Below are 24,912 nucleotides of genomic sequence, written 5' to 3'. Positions count from 1 at the left end.
CAACCAAACAGCTAAGAGGCCGAAGGATATTGGAATTGAGATTTGCATTGTCAACCGGCAGAAAAGTGCCATCTTGCATTCTGAGATGATTTTTAAAATGAGGATATTTGAAATAAACTCGACTGCTCTCACAAACGAGAATACTAAAAATGAACACTACCCCTCTCAAAAATTAAGTAAAAAAAAAACAAAAAAAAAACAGGAAAAATAATCCAGAATCCTTGTTTCGTACCGGATCGATCTCAAATCTAATCAGTTCGTTCCAGCTACAAGACCAAACATCTGAATCCATCCAGCGGTTCTTGAGATATCTTGTCCGCGGACAAACAAACAAACACGGCTGAAAACAATGCCTTCGCCAAGGCGGAGGTAATAAACAGGATGGTCACAGCTGGAAGGTCCTTGACTATAGATCTACTCAATCAGCACTGACTTGGTGCTAAAGAGCGTCAATGTCTGTCCTTCATAAACCCGATTAAATTCTCTTGAACTAGACGCCAAATGCTTCTTATAATGGAGCATCGATGACTGAACATTTGCATTCACTCGTGCACAAATTCATTGTGAAGAATTGTGAAAAAACCCATTTGGTTGGTCTTTTACTTCCGACCCAAATTCGGTTTGATTTATGACGGAACTGTAGAAACCATGATGACCATGTTTCCGAACTTAATTACAATCCAAAGATACAAGGTGAGAAATTTGAAGAGACGAGTTAGCCGATTAAATTGATTTCACTACGTGACTGGCGTGGAGGCGCATGGCTCAGTGGTTAGTGTGTTGAACACATGATCGTAAGATTGTGGTTTCGATTCTTGAACCGGGCGATGCATTGTGTTTTTGAGCAAAACTCCTCATTTCACGTTGCTCCTGTCCATTCAGCTGATAAAAATGAGTGATCTTGCGACGGACCGGGGAATATATACACCAGAGACCCCGGCCCTGGACTAACCAACCACTTGATTGGTGCTTTATATTATCGACCCTTGCAATTGACAACGGTGGAATTTGAACGTATGATTTCTAACATAAGCTCAAGGCCAGAAAAGCAAGAGCGGGAGAGGGTACGGTTGATTAAACCGAAACTCCCTAGTAAGGGATTTTTGCATTTTACCGCCCCTCATCTCACTCGGAAAAAACGAAAAGCAAACTCGACTGCGTTACGATTCGAACTCGCAATGCGAGAGAGAGACTATCAAAGGTTAAATCGAATTTCAAACACTGGTCAGTTATTTATTTCATCTATTCTGGTGGGATTTGAACTCAAAAGATTAAGGTACGTTAGCTAAATACCACAAGGTAAGTTAATCATAAATTACCCTTTACGCACATCATTATTTAATACTGAGAATATGTAATGTTTTTACTGGTTTCACTCATTGGACTACGGCCATACTGGGACACCGCCTTGAAGGGTTTAGTCGAACAAATCTACCCCAGTATTTATTTTAAAGTCTGGTACTTATTCCATCGTTCTTTTTTTTTTCGTACTGCTACGTTAGGAGGACGTAAACAATCCAACACCGTTTGATAATCAGTGGTGGGGACAAGCAACATATATACAAGCACATTATATACAAGATGGGCTTCCACGCAGTTTTCGATTACCAAATTGACTCGTAAGGAACTGGTCGGCCCGGGGCCATAATAGAAGACACGGGGCCAATGTGCCACACAGGGGGACTGAACTCGAAGCCATGCGTTTGCAAATCAAGCTTCTTCACCATATAGCCATGGCTGTGAAAAAAAATGTGGAAAATAATATCCAAACAGGGTTTTAAAAATTATTTTAAATATTTATTCGTATTGAAATTGTATATGCAATGTGTCCGACGGAGGTAAAGAATACGCACACTACCCGTTTTCGGCGTAACCCTAACCGCCGAAAACGGGTGGTGTACGTATTTTTTAGCTTCGCCGTGTGTCCTATAATGGTAGGACTCTTGTAAGTTACAAATAAAACGTGTGTCCATGGATTATGAGACACACAAAGTGTGTGTGTGTTGCCGAAACTTTTAGAAATATTATTTCAAATTGGCAAGAAGATCGGATGCCACGTCAATGTGCACTATACCACAGCATCCCTGGTCTACACTGTGCAATGATCTCAATGGGTTCGGTGGCCCTTAATGGTATGAATTTATTACTTGTGCTTATTAAATTCAATCCTTTTTGTTGTCGCACCTTGATCACATTCGCCGGGAAAATATTGAGAAAAGACGCAGCGTATGCTCCACCTGGCCATTTGCATTTTAACATGAGGTTTACCTGGACGTGCAGTCTACCTCAACTACAGGGACTTTATACTGGATGATTATAAACGAGTTGAATGATGTTGAATAATGATTTATTATTAGCGTAGATTACGGATACTGCGGTAGACATCATGCTAAAGTAGCACCGAAGATCGAATTGAAATTTCTATATTTTAAAATTAAAGACACAATCCCAAACTTGGAAAGTAGAAATGGATTTTGGAATTTTAAATTACAACCAACGAAGTGGAGAAAAAAAGGCGAGGGACAGGATTTTTAAAAAATGATTAACATGGGGAAAATAAAGTTACAAATAAAGAAGAAATAAATACTGGAACTAAATCTGATAAGTTTGTAGAGCTGAAAAAACAAGAAAAGAGAATGGTGTCGTAGCCAACGAACCTGGAAGAGTATTTCAAAATGCCGGTAACTGTAAATCTTATCTGTTGTGCTGTGTATTTGCTTAAACAAGCTAACTGTTGAATATTCAGTCTGGTAAAGAGCTGAGGAGCAAGCAGTATGATAATGTGCAGTGGTTCGGCGCATGCCTCCAATGATTAAGGCCAAACATAGACGAGTTGTTCTTGGCCGTTTGGTAGAAACAAATAGGCAGGCTTTAATTTGCCAATTTCTATTGACTAAATTACTGCAAACTGTTTGCAATATCTTTTTATTTATTTATCTTAAATTTGAACTCAAGAATTTTTTCATCGTGAGCTTAGAGTATCTGACCGACATTTTTTTTTGTTGGTCCGATATTCTAAACTCGCGAAGGAAATATTTTATCAACAACTAATATTTTCCTCAGCTTCTTATACGGAAGAAGAGGGTGGCGATCTGGCGGAGTCGTTAGCTGTCGGACAAAATGCCTAGCAGCATTTCTTTCGGCTTTTTACATTCTGAGCTCAAACGCCACCAAGGTCGACTTTACTGTTCAACATTTCAGAGTCGATAACAAAGGTACCAGTTGAACACTGGGTCGATGTAATCGACCTCACCGCCGCCTCTTAAAATCGATGGCATTTTGTCAAAATTTGAAACCATTGCATGGGAGAAAGAAAGAACATTTCGAATAGCGAATTTCAGGATCTAAATTCATGGAAAGAACATTTCGAATAGCGAATTTCAGGATCTAAATTCATGGAAAGAACATTTCGAATAGCGAATTCCAGGATCTAAATTCATGGAAATATCGTTGTTTTTCATATATTATTAATCAGCAGACATTTTAAATCTATAGACATTTTACCCACAATTATGTTTCTTTATACAGAAGGCAAAAAAAAAAAAAATCGTATGATAAACTTATTACCCTGGTAACTGAATTTATGGAAATATGGTTGTTGTTGTTGTTTTAACATTAAATTGATTTTATTGTAATAATCAACATCTGCATACGTTGTGAGGACAGTGGAACAATAGAACTTGTATATACGGTTTTGTGACTGTGGTTTAGTCACCCTAAAAGTAATGCACTTAACATATAATGATGGTTTCAAATTTAAGCACAAGACAAGCAATTTTCAGAGATGGGGGTGGGGGGAGCTAAGTCGATTACATTGATTCTCGGATTCAGTCAGTACTTGAACTCTCAAGGGATGAAATGCAAAGTCGTTCTTCGCGTAAAGATCCAGAACGTAAAGACCTGGAAGAAATGCCGTAAAGATGTTTTGTCCGACTTGCTAACGATTCTGCCAGCTCACTCGTCTTCACTTAGGACATTATGATCCAGTCAACCAATACGACAAAAGACGATTGGATCCTATGTGTTGTTGTTCGGCCTGTAGCAGCGAAATCTCAGTGATCACACCTTTCAGCATCTTTTTTCTCAAACTGGGATCCAAGAGACCCCAGGGGATAGTGAAAATTTTTTAGGTTCAGCGAAATAGTCATTAATTTTTGTTTAAAAATTTATTTTATAAAGGGAATACTATTCGTCATTTCAAAGGTTATTGTCATATTTCTATCTTTTACTGGTTTCTTTTATTGGATTGCGGCCAAGCTACAGTAGTGCCGTGTAAGGTTTAGTCGAACAAATCCAGTCCAGTATATATTTTTTTAATGTATATTATGTATTCTATCGCCCTCTATTGTCGAACCACTAAGCTACGGGGACTTAATCAGACCAAACCGATAGCTAAGCGACGGTAGGACACACACACACACATGTGACGGACTTCCACACAGTTTCCGTCTATATGGTTAATACACATCAGGAACCTGGTGATTTGACGAGAGCGAAGAGGTGGCTGAAGTGGTAGTGCCTTTCCAGAGAGTGACACGGAGTATGGCTGAGCCGAAAGGGCCGAACCACCAACCAAAGGCTTGGTAGTTCAATCTTCCTATCACTGATCATTCATAGATTGCGTTCAAGACCTTTAACTGTCATCGGCCGAGTCCACTTGAGTCTTGTAAATAGGTTCCGCAAGTTGGTTTCGCTAAATACACAAAAAAGCGGCAGTATTTCGTTAGCTTGCTATTCTGAGTTCGAACCTATCTTCCTACATGAAGTGGTCTTCAGTTGTACTTCATCCATTCAGTGGAGTCACTGGGCAAACCATTATTATCGACAACCCCATTTCCTCACTCTATATCATTCATTAGCAGCATAAGTGCAATGAACTGATTTTACTTGGAGAATCGAAGCCGTATCAGTTACTCAGCCTAGTTAAAGATATTGTTAGGCAGGACGAGAGCTACGTTTTGGCATTTACATGTACGTACAACACCGATCCTTCAGACATTTATGGTCTGGAACTTCTTGTAGTCTGCATTAATTTACACTAATGTACAGGTACGTGTATTTCATTTAGGTGAATTTAATATTTAAATTTTAAGGCTGTGAGCTGATGGAAGTATTAACACGCCGGGGAAAATGCTTAGAACGTAAAGAACAGACTAATTGTCACTGAGTTCCAGTTCTGCAGAGGCCAACTTTGCCTTCCATCCTTTCGGAGGTCGATAATTAAAGTACCAGTGAAGTATTGGGGTCGGTGTATGCGACTAGTTTCTTCCCCGCAAATTTCAGGCCTTCTCCCTTTAGCAGAAAGGGTTACTAGTTATTACGACAGCGAATGCGGCGAGCTGGCAGAAACGTTAGCACGCCGGGCGAAATGCTTAGCGGTATTTCGTCTGCCGTTACGTTCTGTGTTCAAATTCTGCCGAGGTTGACTTTGCCTTTCATTCTTTCGGGGTCGATTAAGTAAGTACCAATTACGCACTGGGATCGATGTAATCGACATAATCTGTCTCTGTCCTTGTTTGTCCCCTCTGTGTGTAGCCCCTTGTAGGCAGTAAAGAAATAAGAATCGTTAACACGCCGGGCGAAATGCTTAGCGGTGTTTCTTCTGTCTTTACGTTCTGAGTTCAAATTCCGCCGAGGTTGACTTTGCCTTTCATCCTTTCGGAGTCGATAAATTAAGTACCAGTTACACACTGGGATCGATGTAATCGACTTAATCTCTTCCCCCAAATTTGAGGCCTTGTGCTTCCAGTAGAAAGAATTATTAAGACAGCGAGCTGACAGAATCGTTAACACACCGTGTAAAATACTTAGTGGCATTTCGCCAATCTTTATGTTCTGAGTTCAAAATTTCACCAAGTTCAAATTTAACGTTCATCCTTTCGGGGGGGGGGTCGATAAAATAAGTACCAGTTGAGTACTGGGGTCGATGTAATCGACGACTTAACCCCGCCCCCGAAATTACTGACCTTGTGCCAAAATTTGAAATCGATAGTTGTTTAATTTAAAATATGTTGATCAAGATCACCATCCCTTAATTGCTTGTACCATGTACTCACACAAGAACTTTATTTGGCGTGAAATGAGTTCTCTAAGGAGTATCGATTGAAATAAAGGCCAAGATCTGCTTTCGATTCTGGGTTTAAGAGCAGACCATTTCATTTCGCTAATACCTCTTAGAAAAATTATGCAGGTATAACACGGATTTTCTCGAATCTTTCGTTTCAAAGCCCTTCTAGAGTAGTGATTTTTCCGAGCCAAGGGTGGCCACCTTGGTTAGCACATTCTAAATTAAACATATATTCTTTTCTACTCTAGGCACAAGGCCCGAAATTTTGGGGGAGGGGACCAATCGATTAGATCGATCGATCTAAGTACACAACTGGTACTTAATTTATCGACCCCGATATGACGAAAGTCAAAGTTGACCTCGGCGGAATTTGAACACTGCCCGGCGTGCTAACGGTTCTGCCAGCTCACCGCCTTAAATTAAACATATTTTAAATTTACTTAAATACAGGAATTTGTACTTTGGTATAAATCTTTTCTACTACAGGCACAAGACCTGAAATTTTGATGGGAGGGGGAGGGTCGATGACATCGACCCCAGTGCCCAGCTGGTATTTATTTTATCGCCTCTGAAAAGATGAGAGGTAAAATTGACATAAAATCAGTCTTTAATCTTTTACCTGTTTCAGTCATTGGGTAGCGGCCATGCTGGGGTACCACCCTGAAAAGGTTTAGTCAAATAAATCAACCTTAATATTTTTTTTTTTTTCTTTTTAAGTTTGATACTTATTCTACTGGTCGCTTTTGTCGAAGCGCTAAGTTAGGGTGACCAAAACAAATCAACACCAGTTGCGATGAGGGAGGGACACACACACACACACGCGCGCACGCGCACGCGCACGCGCACGCACACGCACACACGATTTATAACCAAAGAGGTGTGGACTTGTGAAGTTTACCAAACAACTAAGGGAGGCTCTGACTTCATGACATCATCCACCCCTGGACATTACTATCTCGTGCTCTAGCACTCACAGGGCCGGGTATCCGGTTACTTTGGCGTATAAGTGACAGTGTGGGAATGAGTTGAACCGGGAGAAAAGGGTCAGTGACGTCAATGGCTGAAGGGCCCTATCAAAAGAGCAAGAGTGAAGGTCAAGTGGGTGGAAGTAGAACCAGCGTGGGCCTCTTCACCTTGAGGCGGTCATGGCGTGCGGACGCATGTGGACGTACGAGCAAGGGAATTTGCCGGTAGGTTCTGATGATAGGTTTGGCGGGCCGGGCGCTTTCCGGATGAACCGACCTGGATAGTCAACGCTGCAAGGGAACCTGAGAGGTAGCTTATGCTACACTGAAATCACAACATTGGCATTCCTGGATGGGACGCCAGTCTGCTCCAGGGTTAACTCATTTACAGCTGAGTGGACTGGAGCAACGTGATGTGAAGTGTCTTGCTCAAGAACGCAACACATACCCCAGTCTAGATTTGGGGACGAAACTGTGGGGGAAGAATGAGTGACCAGCAGGGAGAGAAGTCGGTGAGAGAGAGAGAGAGGGGCCGGGTCCGTGAACCTGCGGTAATCTCAAAGGGAACGTCTTCGTCCCTATTACCCCGCCAGCGACATTCCCCCCCCCCCCCACGAGAGTTCCAGACCCCAGTTGCATCTGGTTACATCTGTGAAGTCTTGCTGATTTCTCTGTGATCTGACACTTCGAGGAATTGTCGCTGGAACTCGAAGTTCCGACAACGGAAACCCTGGTCTTGCAGTCGCGAGCGCAACACCCTAACCTCTAAGACACGCGACTCTACTAACTTTAAGAGAGTAGGAGAAAATTTGAAGGAGATTTTGTAGGGCCCTTTTCTAGAAAGTCGAACAGTTAGGCGCAGGAGTTGCTGTGTGGTAAGTAGCTTTGCTAACCAACCACATGGTTCCGGGTTCAGTCCCACTGCGTGGCACCTTGGGCGAGTGTCTTCTACTATAGTCTCGGGTCGACCAGAGCCTTGTGAGTGGATTTGGTAGACGGAAACTGAAAGAAACCCGTCGTATATATGTATATATATATATGTGTGTGTGTTTGTGTGTCTGTGTTTGTCCCCCCGCAACATCGCTTGACAACCGATGCTGATGTGTTTACGTCCCCGTAACTTAGCGTTTCGGCAGAAAGAGACCAATAGAAAAAGTACTAGGCTTACAAAGAATAAGTCCTGGGGTCGATTTGCTCGACTAAAGGCGGTGCTCCAGCATGGCCGCAATCAAATGACTAAAACAAGTGAAAGAGTTACTGAGAGGCTCCCTCTTTGATTCGGTTAACCATGATCAACGGACATGCAGAGAGCAACAGCCTAATATCTTTTAAATTGCACCTTATCTTTCTTAAAACGGAAGGATCCACTGGATAATACTGACTGGGGTAGGGTGAAGATAGCCATATTAGTGCGTCTTTGGTAAGGGATCTAATGATTTAGGTCTGGGCACAAAAACAATTGCAGGCACAGAGTAAAGACGAGGCAGCAGACAAGACAGACAAGTCAGTTGAATTTTAAAGGGACTTAATTGCAGCTAGTAAACTGGTGTAAGGTAATGGTTATCTCCCTTTACCTATAAATTACTCAGTGTAAACTTTTATGGTAGACTTTTAGAATCGGGAATGTTGAACAAAATGCCCCCCACACACACACTGTGTGTGTGAAGGCTCGTGGTTTAGTGGTTAAGGTATTCGGCTCACGGTCGTGGGTTAGATAGCCGGCGGCGCGCTGTGTTCTTGAGCAAAGCACATTATTTGACGTTGTTCCAGTCCACTCAACTGGCTAAAAATAAATTGTACCAGTAATTCAAAGGGCAAGCTTTGTCACATTCTGTGTCACGCTGAATCTCCCTGAGGACTATGTTAAGGGTATGCGTGTCTGTGGAGTGTTCAGCCACTTGCACGTTAATTTCACGAACAGGCTGTTCCATTGGTCGGAACTACCGGAACACCCATAGTCGTAACCGTGTGTGTGTGTGTGTGTGTGTGTGTGTGTGTGTGTGTGTGTGTGTGTGTACACACACACATCCAGAACCACGCTAATAACTAGGAGTGAAATTTAGGATTTCTTGCTTTTCTGTGAATCGAATTTGATAAATCGATTTACAGAAAATCAAAATCGATTCACAGAAAACCAAGAAATCATAAATTTCGCTCCTATTAGTGTGTGTGTGCGCGTGCGCGCCTGCCTGTCTGTCTGTCTGTCTGTCTGAGAGAGAGAAAGTTAATTGCAATGGCCGGTCGTAGTGTGATCATTGGTTTTGCACCTATGAAGTGCTTAGACGTATAGGCAACTCCTTAGGCTCAAATGGCCGAAGGTGTGCCTGTGAAATCTTAATTCTATTCGTCCTTAGTCGAAAGACATCTGTTGTTATGTCCTGTTATTATTCTTACTGTATTTGTGTAACATTGTTTCGTTTTTTTCCGTCCTTGTTTTTGTATACATTCGCTGCTTTCTTCCAAGGAATCTAATGCTCTTAGCTTAGTTTTTCCTTGGGGTTGGCCAGATTGGAGCAATATCGAGAATAACCAGCCGAAATTGCAAGGATAATCTGGATCTCGACTGAAGAAAGAAAACTCCGAATGACCTGTCCGTGTTTTCTTTGTATCGTCTATCTGGATGTTTTGTCCCTTCCTTGTATCACCTAACTGTCTGGAGGTTTTGCATTCTTGTCCCATTCTGTATTATATATATATATGTATATATGTGCTTACACATACAGTCATGCATGGCGTTTACACTTATGCTGTTTGTGGTATTTGGCACACTAGAAAGCCTTTTGTAAGAGCTGGACTGAGTTATAGAAATCTACTTCACCATGTTTAGAATCTTAAGTTTCTCTCAAACGCTTTAAGTATTTCAAGTTTTCTACACTGATGTAATTTTTTAGAAAAGAAAAAAAGAGAAAACATGAAAGCGATTTTCGTCATCAACATGCAAAGCTACATTAAAAAAAAATAATAATCTGGTAAAAAAATTGAAAGTGATTGGATGGATTTTAACAAGATTCCATGTTTACAGAAAACTCTCCGTTTAAACATTTTCCTCCTGGTTTTGGTTGCAGCTATTAATCTGCATGTGTGTGTGTTCAGGTGAGCGATTCTTCTGGTTATCACCTTTATGACCGATCACATCTTTTATCTTTTACTCAGGTTGGAAAGATTGTGTATGTGTGAGAGAGAGAGAGGTAGAGAGATTTAGCATTTTTCATGTAGTCCAAAGGAGTTTTCCAAATAGTGATTATGACGTCATAACATCAGTGACATTTGTCTGGAGCTTTCGTTTCAGAAAACTAATTTCGGTGAATTTTTACCTCTTACAAATTGTCATTATGTCGTCACAATATCCGTAACGTTTTCTGCAGTAGAACCTACATTTCAGATCGTTTCAGTCTCTTAACATTTCGCAATGATGAAAGGCTAAGCTATGAGTGTGCCAGGGAGGCTCACCCAAATACCTGAAGACTAGTGTGAAGCTAATCATCTTCACCTTGCCTTGGGTGTTTCTGGGAATGTTTTATGCACCTTTGTCTTCTTAAACACCTTCTCTAACATGCTGGTTGGTACCATAGCATAGTTACGAAGTGTCCTGTACCTGTATGAACTCTCTGTACCTGTATCTGTATGCACTCTCAACCGGGCAATTTCATTTCATAAGAGCTAAAGTGGCAACCTGAGGGGGAAAGAACAGCAGGGCGCCCTAAAAAGGACATGGCGAAAGGGGACAAGTGAGGAGCAGCTGCAATGAGACAAACACAGTGAAAGAAAACGAAGCTGGTTGGAGAGATTGTGTTGTGGCGTTATATGCCTTATGGCACGGAGAGAACCATCTTGTATGACTGTCTAAAAATCTACAGAGTTTTATCTACATTTTAACTAGACATGGCTAACATAGTAACTCAGTCTCCTTCAAATCACAACTCATTAGCATAACTTGGGGGGAGGGGGGAGAAGGCGAGGACGGCAGTGAATCCCGGGCGAGGCTTTTATTGGAGTGATACTGTCGGGCCTGCTGTATAGGTCTCCACTGGCTTATACGAAAGGTGGGCGCTAACAGCAAACTCAAGGGCTACCCCGGGTGGAGGACACTCTAGCTACGCCACTGAACCCAGGAGAGCCACCGGCCATGCAACATTGTTTATATATACATATATGTAAGACACATGCGAAAACAGGAGTTTAAGTTTCAGTGGACAGGAAGACGATGTTCAGCTACATTGCTGTGGGGTGCATACATCAGGGCACAGTGACCCCACTGCATTGCTGATACATCCCCAGTCACTTCGAACAAGGCTTACCACTAAACCAGGAAATTAGACAAGTGAGTGAGGCCGGTCGCCTGATACTTTTATCTCTCAATGTAATTAGTCTAGTGTAAGTGGAGGCTCAATATAATAAGTCAAGACTCAAATATAATAAGTCTGGCGCAAATTAAGACACAAATTGCTTCACGGGCATAACAAAACATAAATGCATGGCTGTGAGGTAAGACGTTTGTTTCCCAACCACATGCTTTCAGGTTCAGTTCCGCTGTGTGGCATATTGGGCATGACCAAGTGTTTTTTGTTTTTTTTTTGTGGACGGAACTGAAAGAATGTGTGTGTGTGCAAGCGTCTTTGTATTCGTACCCTACCTCCGTTTGACAGTGTTGGTTTGGTTATGTCCCTTTAATTTAACAGTCCGGCAAAAGGATCAATAAAATAAGTACTGGCCTTTAAAAACAAGTACTGGGACAGATTCTTTCGATTAAAACCCTTCAAGGTGGTACCCAAGCATAACCGAAGAGATGCAAAGCTTGAAAGAGTAACTTTGAACGACCTACTTAGGAACATCTTGTGGCGAGCTTAAGCAAGATGTTCTCTGCGTACTCTGAAGTACAGCACTCCGAATCAGAAATGATCAGAGAAACTGAAGGGAGGGGGGGGCTGCACAGAAAGGAGGTCCTTCAAGGTCTTCGTACTCTTGTCACGTGCTGCCACTACAGACGTGGATTTTATGCTAATATTGGTCTTATAAGCCATTTCAGGACTCACACAGAGCAAAGCTGCCAATCTGGTCATTTTCAGAAAAACTAAGAATGAAGTCATATATATATATATATATATATATATATATATATATATATATATATATATATATATATATAGGTAATCTTCAAGTTTAGGGGGATAAAAATAAATAAATAAAAATATTCAAGGGAAGTAACTGAACGTCTTACCAGTATTCTCCGTACATCTCTGTTTATAAATAAATCACACACGTGATTTGATTGACGTTAGGGTTAGGGTGTGATTTATTTATAAACAGCTAGAAGAAAACGGATAATACTGGTAAGTCGTTCAGTTACTTCCCTTGAATATTTCTATTTTTTTTATCCCCCTAAACTTGAAGATTACCTATATATATATATATATATATATATATATATATGAGACCAATGTGTATGTACGCCGCTATATTTTTTTACATATAAAAAATACAATAATGGGACAAGAACGCAAAACATCCGGACAGTTAGGTGATACAAAAAAGGGATGTTTTGTTGTTCTTTTTTTTTTTTTTGTTTATTGTGTCACCTAACTGTCTGGATATTTTGCGCTCTTGTCCCATTTATATATATATATATATATATATATACATATATATATATATATAATTCGAAGTAAGACAAGGGAGATAAGCACGAGCAGACCTAATGAGAGTAATGACATGGAATACAAATAGACAAAAGGAATGATGTAATAGCTGTAAATGCACTCATTAAGTTTAATTGTATTAGTCTGCTTTTTTTACTTCTACACCCGCTCGACGAGTATCGTTCTTAAAGTCGACTTTCTACGCTCGGAACCACCCGCCCTGGATGAAGGATTTGGAATTTAAATTTTCACTCACCTGACCATTACTTGGTAAATATCTATAGCACGCTTGATTTAGCAATAGACACACTCACACACACACACACACACATCTGTTTATTTTATTAATGTAACAGTTTTGTTTTTGTTTCTTTATTGTGAAAGTATTCATTTCTTGTGAGTATCACCTCCTATTATTGGGTTGTCAGATAAATTCGTTCGTCTATATATATTAATTTTTTCCTATTAGCATTCCATCGTCATAGAGCTGAAGAGAGGTAAAAAATTATTGAAATTTCAAAAACTATTAACATAAGTCGTAGAGAAAAGACGGAACCACAAAGAAAAAAAATTCTGAAAACATTTTTCGTGTTAATTCAAATAATTAATTGGAAGCGGGGACAAAATCAGTAAACGGGGTAAAATGAGTAATTTCTGGTTTTTCGTTATTTTCTCTCTACTTGCTTCAAATTATTACATTGCAAGTACTGAATAACCATTTTGTACTCTTGCATCAAGGTTTTGAAGTAAGAATTGTTGCTGAAGTTGAGTCCGAAGCATAGCCAGGTGACAGGTCGGGGTTTTTTTTTGTTTTTTTTTTAAAGAAATTTTTTCTCAATTTCGACCCGATTGTAATTGAGATTGATAACAAACTATCTGGATAATTTCTGATGTTTAATATTTAATATTCTTTTCTCTGTTAGACTTCATGCCAATCTGATAATTTTCAAGTTTCAAAAAAATTATGCCTAAAACGGGGTAAACTGAGTAATGACTAATTTCAATGATTTCTTCCTTTTTTACCGCATGGTGTGTAACTACATCGGGAGGACAGACACTCCAGCAGATTGTGAAGAAGCTACAGAGAATATTTTATGTTGAGTTTTTTTTTTAATATTTAGTCGAGTTTCGTTAATTTCATACTAGGTGCCACTTTTCCATGATCCTCTTTCATTTGATCTACATATCAAAATTTATTTTTTGCATTTCCGATCTTTCTGGTGTCTATGGATGGATATTAATGTGTATGAGACTCTTCAAATGCGATTCTGGAGAACTGAAGAGACAAATTTACCTTATTTTGGCTTACTCATTTTGCCCCAGCTAAATTTGTTTTCATATGCTCAAAGACAGCGGCGATAATTTTCTGAAATAGTTATACAAGATTGTTATAATGCATTTCGGGAAGGCCATTTGTTTAGCTGCTATAGTTTTCGTAGTGGAGGCGCAATGGCCCAGAGGTTAAGGCAGCGGACTCGCGGTCATAGGATCGCGGTTTCGATTCCCAGACAGGGTGTTGTGAGTGTTTATTGAGAGAAAACACCTAAAGCTCCACGAGGCTCCGGCAGGGGATGGTGGCGAACCCTGCTGTATTCTTTCGCCACAACTTTCTCTCACTCTTACTTCCTGTTTATGTTGTGCCTGTATTTTCAAAGGGCCAGCTATGTCACACTCTGTGTTACGCTGAATCTCCCCGAGAACTACGTTAAGGGTACACGTGTCTGTGGAGTGCTCAGCCATTTGCACTTTAAATTCACGAGCAGGCTGTTCCGTTGATCGGATCAACTGGAACCCTCGACGTCGTAAGCGACGGAGTGCCAATAACAACAATAAAGAACATGGTGGGCACAGATAGATTAATTGGCTTCTATCTATCTATCTATCTATCTATCTATCTATCTATCTATCTATCTATCTATCTATCTATCTATCTATGTTCTGTGTGCTTCTTGAGCCCTAGGACTCATTAGGCTGGTTACCCAGTTTCCGTGGTGTGTGACTGAGCAAGATCACAACATTCTTTTCCACTCTAGGCACAAGGCTCGAAATTTTCGGCGGAATTTGAACTCAGAACGTAAAGACAGGCGAAATACCGCTAAGCATTTCGCCCTGCGTGCTAACGATTCTGCCAGCTCGCCGCCTTGAGTGAGATCACAATATTGCCAGCGAACGGGAAGCCCGGTCCGTTGTAAGGTTCAACGCCAGCATCTTTTGAAGATGAAGGGGACAATTTGATTACATCGACCCAGTACTTGACCCAGTATTGTATTGAGTTGTCCGGAAAGTTCGTGCCGATTTTTAAAGGAAAGAAAAAGGTCAATAAATACTTGCCATTACATTTTTAATTAACCAAATATGAACCATTTTGTTGCACAATGCATCTCCATCTTTCCTTTAACTTGAAAAATACCCTCTTCCCAGAATCGAGGTGGTTTCATGGCAAATAAGTCGAAAGGTATGCTACTATAAATCGGCACGAACTTTCCGGACAACCCTATTGATCCGGAATGTGTGAGATGCAAAGTTGACCTCGGTAGGATTCGAATCCAGAACGTAAAGAGCCGGAAGGTATGCCACTTATCAACTTTGTCCTTCGCGCTAACGATTCAACCAGCTTGTTTCAGTTATTAGACTGCGGCCATGCTGGGGCACCGCATTGAAGAAATGTCAGTCGAATGGATCAACCCCAAGACTTATTTTTGTTCTAAGCCTGGTACTTATTCCATCGGTCTCATTTACCCGACCTCTAAGTTGGGATGTAAACACACCAACACCGGTGGCGGACAGACACATGTATATATCTCATTATGTTAAATTGTTAATCCCGACACATTTTTCCTCTTTCCGTTTTCTCTCTCTGTCCCCTCTCTCTCTCTCTCTCTCCATTTTTTTCCTCTCATTCTTTTTAATCTCATTCCTTTCTGTCGAAGAGCATAGGCTTGAAACGTCAAAAACTTTTCCATTCTCCATGAGCGTCAAACTAATACATCTGTTTAATGTTTGTGTGTGTGTGTGTGTGTGTGTGTGTGTACACACACACACACACACACACACACGACGGGCTTCTTTCCCTTCCGCCTACCAAATCCACTTACAAAGGCTTTACTCGGCCCGAGGCTATAGTACAAGACAGTCACCCAAGGTGTCACGCAGTGGGACTGAACCCAGAACTACATGGTTGGAAAGCAAGCTTCTTACCACAGCCATACCTTAATTTTTTTTTCTAGAAAATAAAGATAAAAGCAGAAAAGTGAAATCGAGAAAATATGAGAAAAAAGAAGAGGAAAACAAGAAACAAAAGGCAGACTCCCCCACCGAAAAAAGACAAGGAAAATGACAAAAGAAAGAAAAAGAAAAATCCTTACTTCCGTTCATACCATTGTTTACTAGGTTTTCAAAACTAAAAGAGTTTTTTTTTCTTTTCTTTTTTTTAATAATCTGTCTAGCGGAAAGTTTCGACAATTAACTTTCGGAAAAGGTATATAATAGATACAAGAGTGGCGGCGCAGAGGGGGTGGTGGGGAGAACAAAACAGAATAATAACTCTCACCACTTATAAAAATATATATAAATAGATAGGCTATGTGGTAAGAAGTTGGCTTCCAAACCACATGGTTCCGGGTTCAGCCCAGTACGTAGAAACTTAACTCTAGTGTCTTCTACAATAGCCTCAGGCCGACCAGTGTGTGTGTGTGTGTGTGTGACCCCTATCACCGCTTGACAACTGGTGTTGGTGTGTTTACAACCTCGTATATTAACGGTTCGGTAAAGAGAGAGCGATAGAATTACTACCTGGCTTAAAAAGAAAAAAAAAACAAACTGCGGTCGATTCGTTCGACTAAAATTCTTCAGTATGGTACCCCAGCATGGCCACAGTCTAATAGCTGAAACAGGTAAAATAAATAAATAAAAAATGAAACATGAAATAACAATGATAAGGTGGTGATTTGACAAAATCGTTAGCATGTCGGACAGTAATTCTTTCGGCTCTTTTACGTTTTCGAAAATCGCTAGCTTTGAACCCTACAGCTGACTTCAGTCCCATTCAGGGGAAATGCTTTGATTCCGGTTACTTAAGTGCTATGGAAACTGGTTTACCGGACTTGTGAATCCTAGGGCGCCAGAAAATAATAACAATAATCCTTTCTATTATAGGCACAAGGCCTGAAATTGGGGTGGGAGGGGGCCCAGTCGATTAGGTCGACTCCAATACACAACTGGTATTTAATTTATCGACCTCGAAAGGATGAAAGGCGAAGTCGACCTCGCGGAATTTGAACTCAGAACGTAGCGACGGGCGAAATGCCGCTAAGCATTTCGTCCAGCGTGCTAACGATTCTAAGATTAATAATAATAACTATGGTTTCAAATGTTTCCACAAGGGCAGCAATTCTGGGGAAGGGGATGAGTCGATTATATCGATCCCAGTGTTCAACTGGTACTTATTTTATCGACCCCGGAAGGATGAAAGGCAAAGTTGGCCTCGGCGGAATTTGAACTCAGAACGGACATCGCTAAGCATTTTGCCCGGCTTTCTACCAACTTGTTACCTTGGTTACGATATTGGTTTCAAATTATGGCACAAGGTCAGCAAGTTCAGAAGTGTGGATAAGCCAATTGCATCGACCTAGTACTCAGCTGGTACTTATTTTATCGACCCCGAAAGGATGATAGGTAGAGTCGACCTCGGCGGAATTTGAACTCCGGAATTTGAAATGCCGTTAAGTATTTTGCCCTGTGTGCCACCAATTCTGTCAGCTTACCACCTTGGCCATGATATTAGTAACAAATGAAAATTACAGTGGCTTTTTTTTGTTTGTTTTGTTTTGTATTTGCCATAAGGGTTACGAAGGAGGAGACATTACAAAGACAAACTGCAAATGGGGGTGGGGGAGTTGGTGGTGTTTGTTAATACAATGTGAAGGAAACAAACAGGGCTAAAAAAAAAAAGCAACATCAACAGTAATTACGAGCCAACGAGGGTGATTCTGTATCGTTGTTCGATGTGCTACAAATAGCAGCCAAAATCCCTCAGATCTCCCGCTCCACTGTTTTACATAAATGAAATAAAATGAAATAAAATAAACACATGGGACACTGTATTCCTTGATATATAAGATAAGAGGATCATAGCAAGAATACCATTGATTGTGGATTTGTTCCGGGGTGAATTGGAGTGTGAGGTGTGGGTATCTAAACAATAACATCATAAGCGTAAACCCCGAAAGGGTTAAAGGCAAACTCGACTTTGCAGCTCCCAGTGAGTAACTCCAGGGAAAACATTATGGTAACATGAGCGATAGAAGTCTTACAGGTACATGGAGTCAATGGACCAGAAAGTGTCATCAGCTGGTATCAGAGTGAGAAAAAGGAGACACTAGAAGACAGAGAAGGCATTTCAAGCGGCAGAATCACGTGTAAAGCAAAACGAGCAGGAGAAGTGAAAGGATAAGCCTGGGATTCTATCCAAAGAGCTTGGTTGACAAGGCCCAGGACAAAGAGAGAGAGTGAGATTATATCATTCAGAAGACGGTTAGAACAGATGTAAAGGGAGGCTGAGAGAGCAGAACGGGCGGCTCCGGCAACAGGAAGCACAAGCAAAATTAGAGAGTTTGCAGTAAGAACTAGTTGGTCAGATATCCTGTAGACCGATTTCTATAATGTTCGGTTTCTTATCCAGACTACATAAGTTCATAGCCAAGCACTGTTAATCTTCACATCTAGGGTAAGAGTGGGACATCGTTCTTATCGCTCTGGTCTGAAAGAGAATCCTTAGACCATTTCAGTAGCTACATAAAAGCCCATGGAGAAGGGTCCTATTTATGATCAGGTACTCAGGGCAGTTGTTAAGAGCTTATCTACTGGGATCAGCGCAAAGTAACAGCACCACGTCTCAAAAGAAGTCGACTAGATTTGTCACAAATACCATTAAAAATCAAACGTGGGCCTCTATTTCCGGGTTCGCATCTTGATGGTTAAGACAAGTTAAAGACTATGTATATATAAGTAAATAAGTAAAACTGTGTTGAATTGCATCTCATTACACTGAAGGAGAATTTAGCCTTTCGATAAACGAATATCGATCACATACGACCAGGCGGAAATAAGTATTGAGATCGATGTGATTGATTATTGATTAAAGTCCTCTCCTGAAAGTAGTATTACTCCAGTGAAGGCGCGTGGCTTAGTGCTTGGGGGCATTCGGCTCACGATCCTAAGGTCGTGAGTTCAATTCCCGGCGACGCGTTGTGTCCTTGAGCAAGACACGTTATTTCACGTTGCTCCAGTCCACTCAGCTGGCAAAAATGAATGGTACCTGTATTTTAAAGGGCCAGCCTTGTCACACTCTGTATCACGCTGAATGTCCCCTGAGAACTACGTTAAGGGTACACGTGTCTGTGGAGTACTCAGCCACTTGCACGTTAATTTCACGAGCAGGCTGTTCCGTTGATCGTATCAGCTGGGACCCTCGTCGTCGTAACCGACGGAGTGCTCTTTAATTGCTCCAGCATGGCAGCCGTCTGAGAAACAAAATAATAACACAGCATATAAAATATATAACAGATAAAGAATAATACATATAAGAATTTACAAAACTAAGACAACAAAAACAATAACAAAAAATATAATTATATATTAATGAACACCCCCCCCCCCCATCCTCTCACGCAAAAGTAGGGATTAAAAAGTCTTTCATTTTTTTTTTTTTTGTTATTTTTCTCGGAAGTTGCTTCCCTCTGTATCTGCAAAAGTGAGTGGAAAAGTTTGTGACTTATTTATTTATTTACTTAGTTGTTTATTTATATGGTCTATTTATTCATTTTATTTGTTTTAAATAAAGTGTCTAGATTTGTCCGAGACGATTTAGTCGCTGAACGGAAAGGTGAAAGAGAAATACGTACAAAGTAAAAACAAAAAATAATATTGATAATCGAGCAACAATCTTAAAAATCTATTTCTTCTTCATATGATTTTTTCTCCCCATTAATACATAATAACATAATACAATACATATAGCATTATATATAATAGATATATATATATATATATATATATATATAATATATTATATATATAATATAATATAATATTATGTATAATATATCATATATATATTATATATAATATATATATACATACAAAAAGTATATCTATCTGCCTCCCTCTCTCTCTCTCTCTCTCTCTCTCTCTCTATATATATATATATATATATATATATATATATATATATATATATACAATTTTTCTTCGTTCATTCAGACGTTTGTTTCTTCATTGTCAAAAGAGCTTCGTCGACCTCTGGACACACTCACTCACTCACTCAAGGAATTGAACCTAATCTCAGGTATTTCATATTTTTCTTTGCTAACTTCTGATTTTTGTAACTTTTCTTTGATTATTTCTTCTTTATGTTTTCTTAACGATTTACATAATCTTCTCTCTTATCATTTCTATATAGTTTTATTTATTCTATTATATATATAATACAGATAAGGAAATAATATTATTCTCAAACGCAGGATAATGCTAATAATATAACATGAACAAGATAAACTATCCATATTTTGCAGAAAAATCTGTCGGCAGCCAGTCATGAGACACGAACTCACATCCCTGGCGGCCGATAGATTTTTCTGCAAAATAGGGGTAGTTTATCTTGTTCATGTTATATTATTAGCATTATCCTGCGTTTGAGAATAAAATTATTTCCTTATCTATATCTTTCATTACATCTCAACGCTTTTAAAGCAAACTTTGTTGATTTTCAAAGTAAATTGAATTTTATATATATATATATATATATATATATATATATATATATACTTGCCTATAATAATTGTTTATTACCGCACATCAACGCCTGCGCCTTGCCCGAGAAAAATGTTTGATTTAATAATTAGTTTTAGATTGTAAAAATAATTAGACCTAAATAAAGGGACGATTTGTAATTTCGTCAAAGAGCACTGAGTTGAAGAAATCATATTTCATATCAAAATAGTAAATTCCAGGTCGTTTTTTACCATTTGTTGCGGGACCTTTAGCATTCTACCCCATTAGATGCATAGTAATGATAGACGAAGATTACAATAACCTAGGACAGTCATAACTGCCTCTGCTAATAGAAAAAAAAAGCCTCAAAACTTCTGGAATGTACCCCCCCCCCCCACACACACACACGCACACACACATACACACACTTTTGAAATAAACTGCTCTCACAAACGAGAATGCTAAAAATGAACCCGACTGCTCTCAAAAATTAAGTAAAAAAAAAAACCGGAAAAATAATCCAGAATCCTTGTCCGATATTAGATCGATCCCAAAATCTAATCAGCTCGTGCCAGTCACGAGGCAAACATTCCTGAAAGTTTCATCCGAATCCATCAAGCGGTTCTTGAGATATCTTGTCCACGGACAAACAAACAAACACGACTGAAAACAATACCTCTGCCCTTACTAAGGCGGAGGTAATAACCTAAAGTTCGTTTATTCCTAACGATAACTTCAAAATTGAAATCCAAGAAATTATTGATGGAACGTATGACAGCTAAAAGAAGTAAACATCTGACATTTTTTTAGACCATGCACTATGAAATAATACCGGTTATGGTGGACATATATTGAAAGTTTAAAAGTATTAACAACTTTGAGAAGTATAATTGATATATAGATAAAAGAATACAAAGGGAATGAGAGGAATAAGAGACGGACATTTGAACAACGTAAGAGTTTAGAGCAAATCGGCAAAAATTCGAAAGGTAATGGATTGAACGTAAACAAGAAAGAATTAACAATAGAAGTTGTGCACAATGATACGCAGATAAAAGGAAAAGAAGTAGACTGACGTTTCGGGGGACCTGTTTTGAGTAAGAAGCAAGATAAAGGAAACAAGGAAAACGATACCATAATATATAAAGCGTGTGGGGAAAATAAAGAGAGAAAAAGAGAGAGGAAAATAACGTGAAGATAAGGTCAACAGGTTGTGAGATGGTACCTGCTTTCTCATTAATAATTAACAAAACGAACACATTCGGTAAAATAATGGTTTCAAATTTTATCGATACCGAAAAGAAGAACGCCAAAGTCGACCTCGGCGGAATTTGAACTCAGATTGTAAAGACGAATGAAATGCCGCTAAGCATTTTGCCCGGCATGCTAACGAGAATTCGATAAAATATTGAAATGTCTAACATTGGTCGCAAAAATTTATGACTAGATACTTATTACAAGAAATAAAGCAGACATAGCTGTTATTGACAAAATAGCAAGCGTCTTTTTACATTTAGTTGCTTAACGGTTGAGGCAAGGTTTTTTTTTTGTTTTTCGACCGAAGTATGAATTGAAGGAAGGCAAATTTAATCGACTTGTTGCAGAGAACCGCGAGAGAGCAAATCTGACTTCTCGGTATATTTTGTAGTTATTCCTTACTTGTGGAGGCGCAATGGACCAGTGGTTAGGACAGCGGACTCGCGGTCATAGGATCACTGTTTCTATTCCCAGACCGGGCGTTGTGAGTGTTTATTGAGCGAAAACACCTAAAGCTCCGCGAGGCTCCGGCAGGGGATGGTGGCGAACCCTGCTGTACTCTTCCACCACAACTTTCTCTCACTCTTACTTCCTGTTTCTATTGTGCCTGTAATTCAAAGGGTCAGCCTTGTCACACTCTGTGTCACGCTGAATATCCCCGAGAACTACGTTAAGGGTACACGTGTCTGTGGAGTGCACATCCACTTGCACGTTAATTTCACGAGCAGACTGTTCCGTTGATCGGATCAACTGGAACCCTCGATGTCGTAAGCGACGGAGTGCCAACAACATTCCTTACTTGGATCAAAACAATGAAACTGAAAACCCTGTCTTACTTCATATTCTAATTGAAGTAAAGAAAGTAATACAAAGGGTCTTCCATCGCATTTTCCATGACCTCAACTCTAACTAGAACTCAATATTATCTTGAACTCAGTCGTAACTTGGACTCGGCTCTCTCCTAGACTCATCTCTGACATGAACTCAGCACTGGACGACGCAAATGAAATAACACGAACAAAAGTTTTATTTCTCTTTGGTCTTTGGTCAGTAAGTGTTATTTCCTATTTTACCTCTATCTAGAAATCAAAGGAAATTTCTAGTAAGCTGGACATCAGTGTTTCGAAACTGACCTATTTCCCGCCCCACCACCCATTACATTTCAGACAGATTCTGTGCTGAGTTGCTGAAGCAGAAATATCGTTATAGCAAATCTTCTGCTTAATACTGACTTGATTGTCAGTTGCTTGACCGTTACCACTTGAGCATGTCCTGTAGTGGCTGATAATATGTACATCTCTGATCATGAACAGGAGTAGTGGGGGAGAATCATAACCATTTTAGGGAATATTAGGGATACTCTCTTTTCTCTTTTTACTCTTTTACTTGTTTCAGTCATTTGACTGCGGCTATGCTGGAGCACCGCCTTTAGTCGAGCAAATCGACCCCAGGACTTATTCTTTGGAAGCCTAGTACTTATTCTATCGGTCACTTTTGCCGAACCGCTAATTTACGAGGACGTAAACACACCAGCATCGGTTGTCAAGCGATGTTAGGAGGGACAAACACATACACACACCAATATATATATACATACATATATATATATACAACGAGCTTCTTTCAGTTTCGTCTACCAAATCCACTCACAAGGCTTTGGTCGGCCCGAGTCTATAGTAGAAGACACTTGCCGAAGGTGCCACGCAGTGGGACTGAACCCGGAACCATGTGGATGGTAAGCAAACTACTTACCACACAGCCATTCCTGCGCTTATATCTGAATAAATGTAACAAAAGCGAAGTTTGATGGAAATATTAGCCATTTTACATACTTTTTTAGGGGTAAGCAAATAGGAAATAGCAGTTACTATCCAAGGACAAAAATCGTGTTACACAGTGTAATCTTTGATTTTAGTGTTCAACTCGAGGTACCATAGAGCTATGTGAACTTGGCTATAGACAGCTGTTTAAGTGTACTGACCATGGATGCAGCAACACAAGCGACGCAATAGAAATGGTGACATGACACGAACCGACGAAACCCCACTATCGTCTCTGACGCTAGCACTCTCTTCTGTGTATCATTGCTAATTAATTTGTCGACCCTCTCCTTCGCTGCCACCGCCACCTCACTTGTCATCAACCCAAAATGATGACACGCATTGTCGATTTCGGTACATTTGAACACAATACATAAAACGAAAGTGAATTAAATTCTACTCGTCTCTCGTTTCTTTTACTGCTGTTGTACTATCAAAACATTTCGAATTATCTATTATAGTTTACTAGTTGTCATTGCTCCTCTCTTCGTACTGCAATCAAAAGTTGTTGACAAGAACTGTCCAATGAGCAACCAATTAGCCGAATTTCTTTTAAGAAGCAGTAATTTGACACGTTACATTTTCTTCCTGTTGCATAATTATAGTACGATTGTTAGGTGCCAAGATAGAAAAAAAAAACTAAAATAAAATATATAGAAATATAATAAATGGTCGTTTGAAACAAGTTGGCACCTTTTACTTGTAATGTCTCCATAAACTATAACCCACCAATCTCTCTCTTTCTCTCCCCTCTCTTTCTTTCTTTCTCTCTCTCTCTCTCTCTCTCTCTCTCTCACGCACATACTCTCACATAGGTACGCAAAGACGACAACAAATAAAGAACATTTGGTGCTTTATTATATATTTTACGAAAACAAACTGCTGTTAAATGAAAGCTTGGTAAGGGAATTAAGTGACGTCGTTGCCAAGAATATGTCACACACTTATTGAAAGATCCATTCTTAAGTAATATGAAGATACGGGACAATAATTTCTTATATTAGTGCAGGGGCTTTTTATTTCCAGAAGTGACTCGGTCATTTGAGTTTATATCCCGTGCTTAATTGGTAATTATTTTATTGAGACATATGGTGGCGAGCTGGCAGAATCGTTACCCTTACGGACAAAATGCTTAGCGGACTTTCTTTCAGTTTTGCGTTCCGAGTTCAAATTCCACCAAAGTCAACGTTGTCTTCCATATTTTCAGGGCGAAAAACTACGCGTCCTTTCCCTCCGTTGGTCAGTTGAAGCTTAGATAGTGTCACGTGAGCCTACCCTCAGTTTTATAAACAACTTACCTAACTATTTATTTTATCTCCTCTTTCATATGATACTCTTATTCACTGTAATTTACTATTCAACCTCCGTTTATTTACTCATTATTACCTTAATTATAT

At 39.8% G+C, this 24,912-nt stretch overlaps 2 protein-coding genes and 1 long non-coding RNA gene across 12 annotated transcripts in view; 2 read left to right on the top strand and 1 right to left on the bottom strand.

Annotated features, from left to right (window-relative positions):
* LOC149131687 (uncharacterized) overlaps nucleotides 1-1,463 on the top strand; it is a 3,625-nt gene extending 2,162 nt beyond the window's left edge. The window contains exon 2 of the long non-coding RNA XR_016237659.1: nucleotides 1-1,463. This exon is cut by the window's left edge and continues 319 nt beyond it. This is a non-coding gene — a long non-coding RNA (uncharacterized LOC149131687).
* The window catches only part of LOC149131686 (uncharacterized), a 13,842-nt gene extending 7,275 nt beyond the window's left edge, over nucleotides 1-6,567 (bottom strand). The window contains exon 1 of the mRNA XM_089338398.1: nucleotides 2,658-6,567. The gene's annotated coding sequence lies outside the window, so the exon portion shown is untranslated. The remainder of the gene's footprint in view (nucleotides 1-2,657) is intronic.
* A 3,818-nt stretch (nucleotides 6,568-10,385) lies between these two features.
* LOC106877063 (inositol monophosphatase 1) overlaps nucleotides 10,386-24,912 on the top strand; it is a 28,764-nt gene continuing 14,237 nt past the window's right edge. The window contains exons 1-4 of one of the 10 annotated variants that reach the window (XM_089338395.1): nucleotides 10,389-11,353; nucleotides 13,407-13,461; nucleotides 19,929-20,013; nucleotides 24,723-24,780. The gene's annotated coding sequence lies outside the window, so the exon portion shown is untranslated. Of the gene's footprint in view, nucleotides 11,354-12,744; nucleotides 12,939-13,406; nucleotides 13,462-18,261; nucleotides 18,286-19,515; nucleotides 19,574-19,928; nucleotides 20,014-24,722; nucleotides 24,781-24,912 lie in introns of those variants that run through there. The other 9 variants (XM_089338394.1, XM_089338389.1, XM_089338396.1 and 6 more) reach the window with 9 other exon arrangements.

Source organism: Octopus bimaculoides, chromosome 20 (assembly GCF_046866305.1).
Source record: "Octopus bimaculoides isolate indiv1 chromosome 20, ASM4686630v1, whole genome shotgun sequence".
Lineage (NCBI taxonomy): Eukaryota > Metazoa > Mollusca > Cephalopoda > Octopoda > Octopodidae > Octopus > Octopus bimaculoides.
The sequence above is the reverse complement of the archived record's forward strand: the minus strand, read 5'-3'. Positions and strand labels throughout refer to the sequence as shown.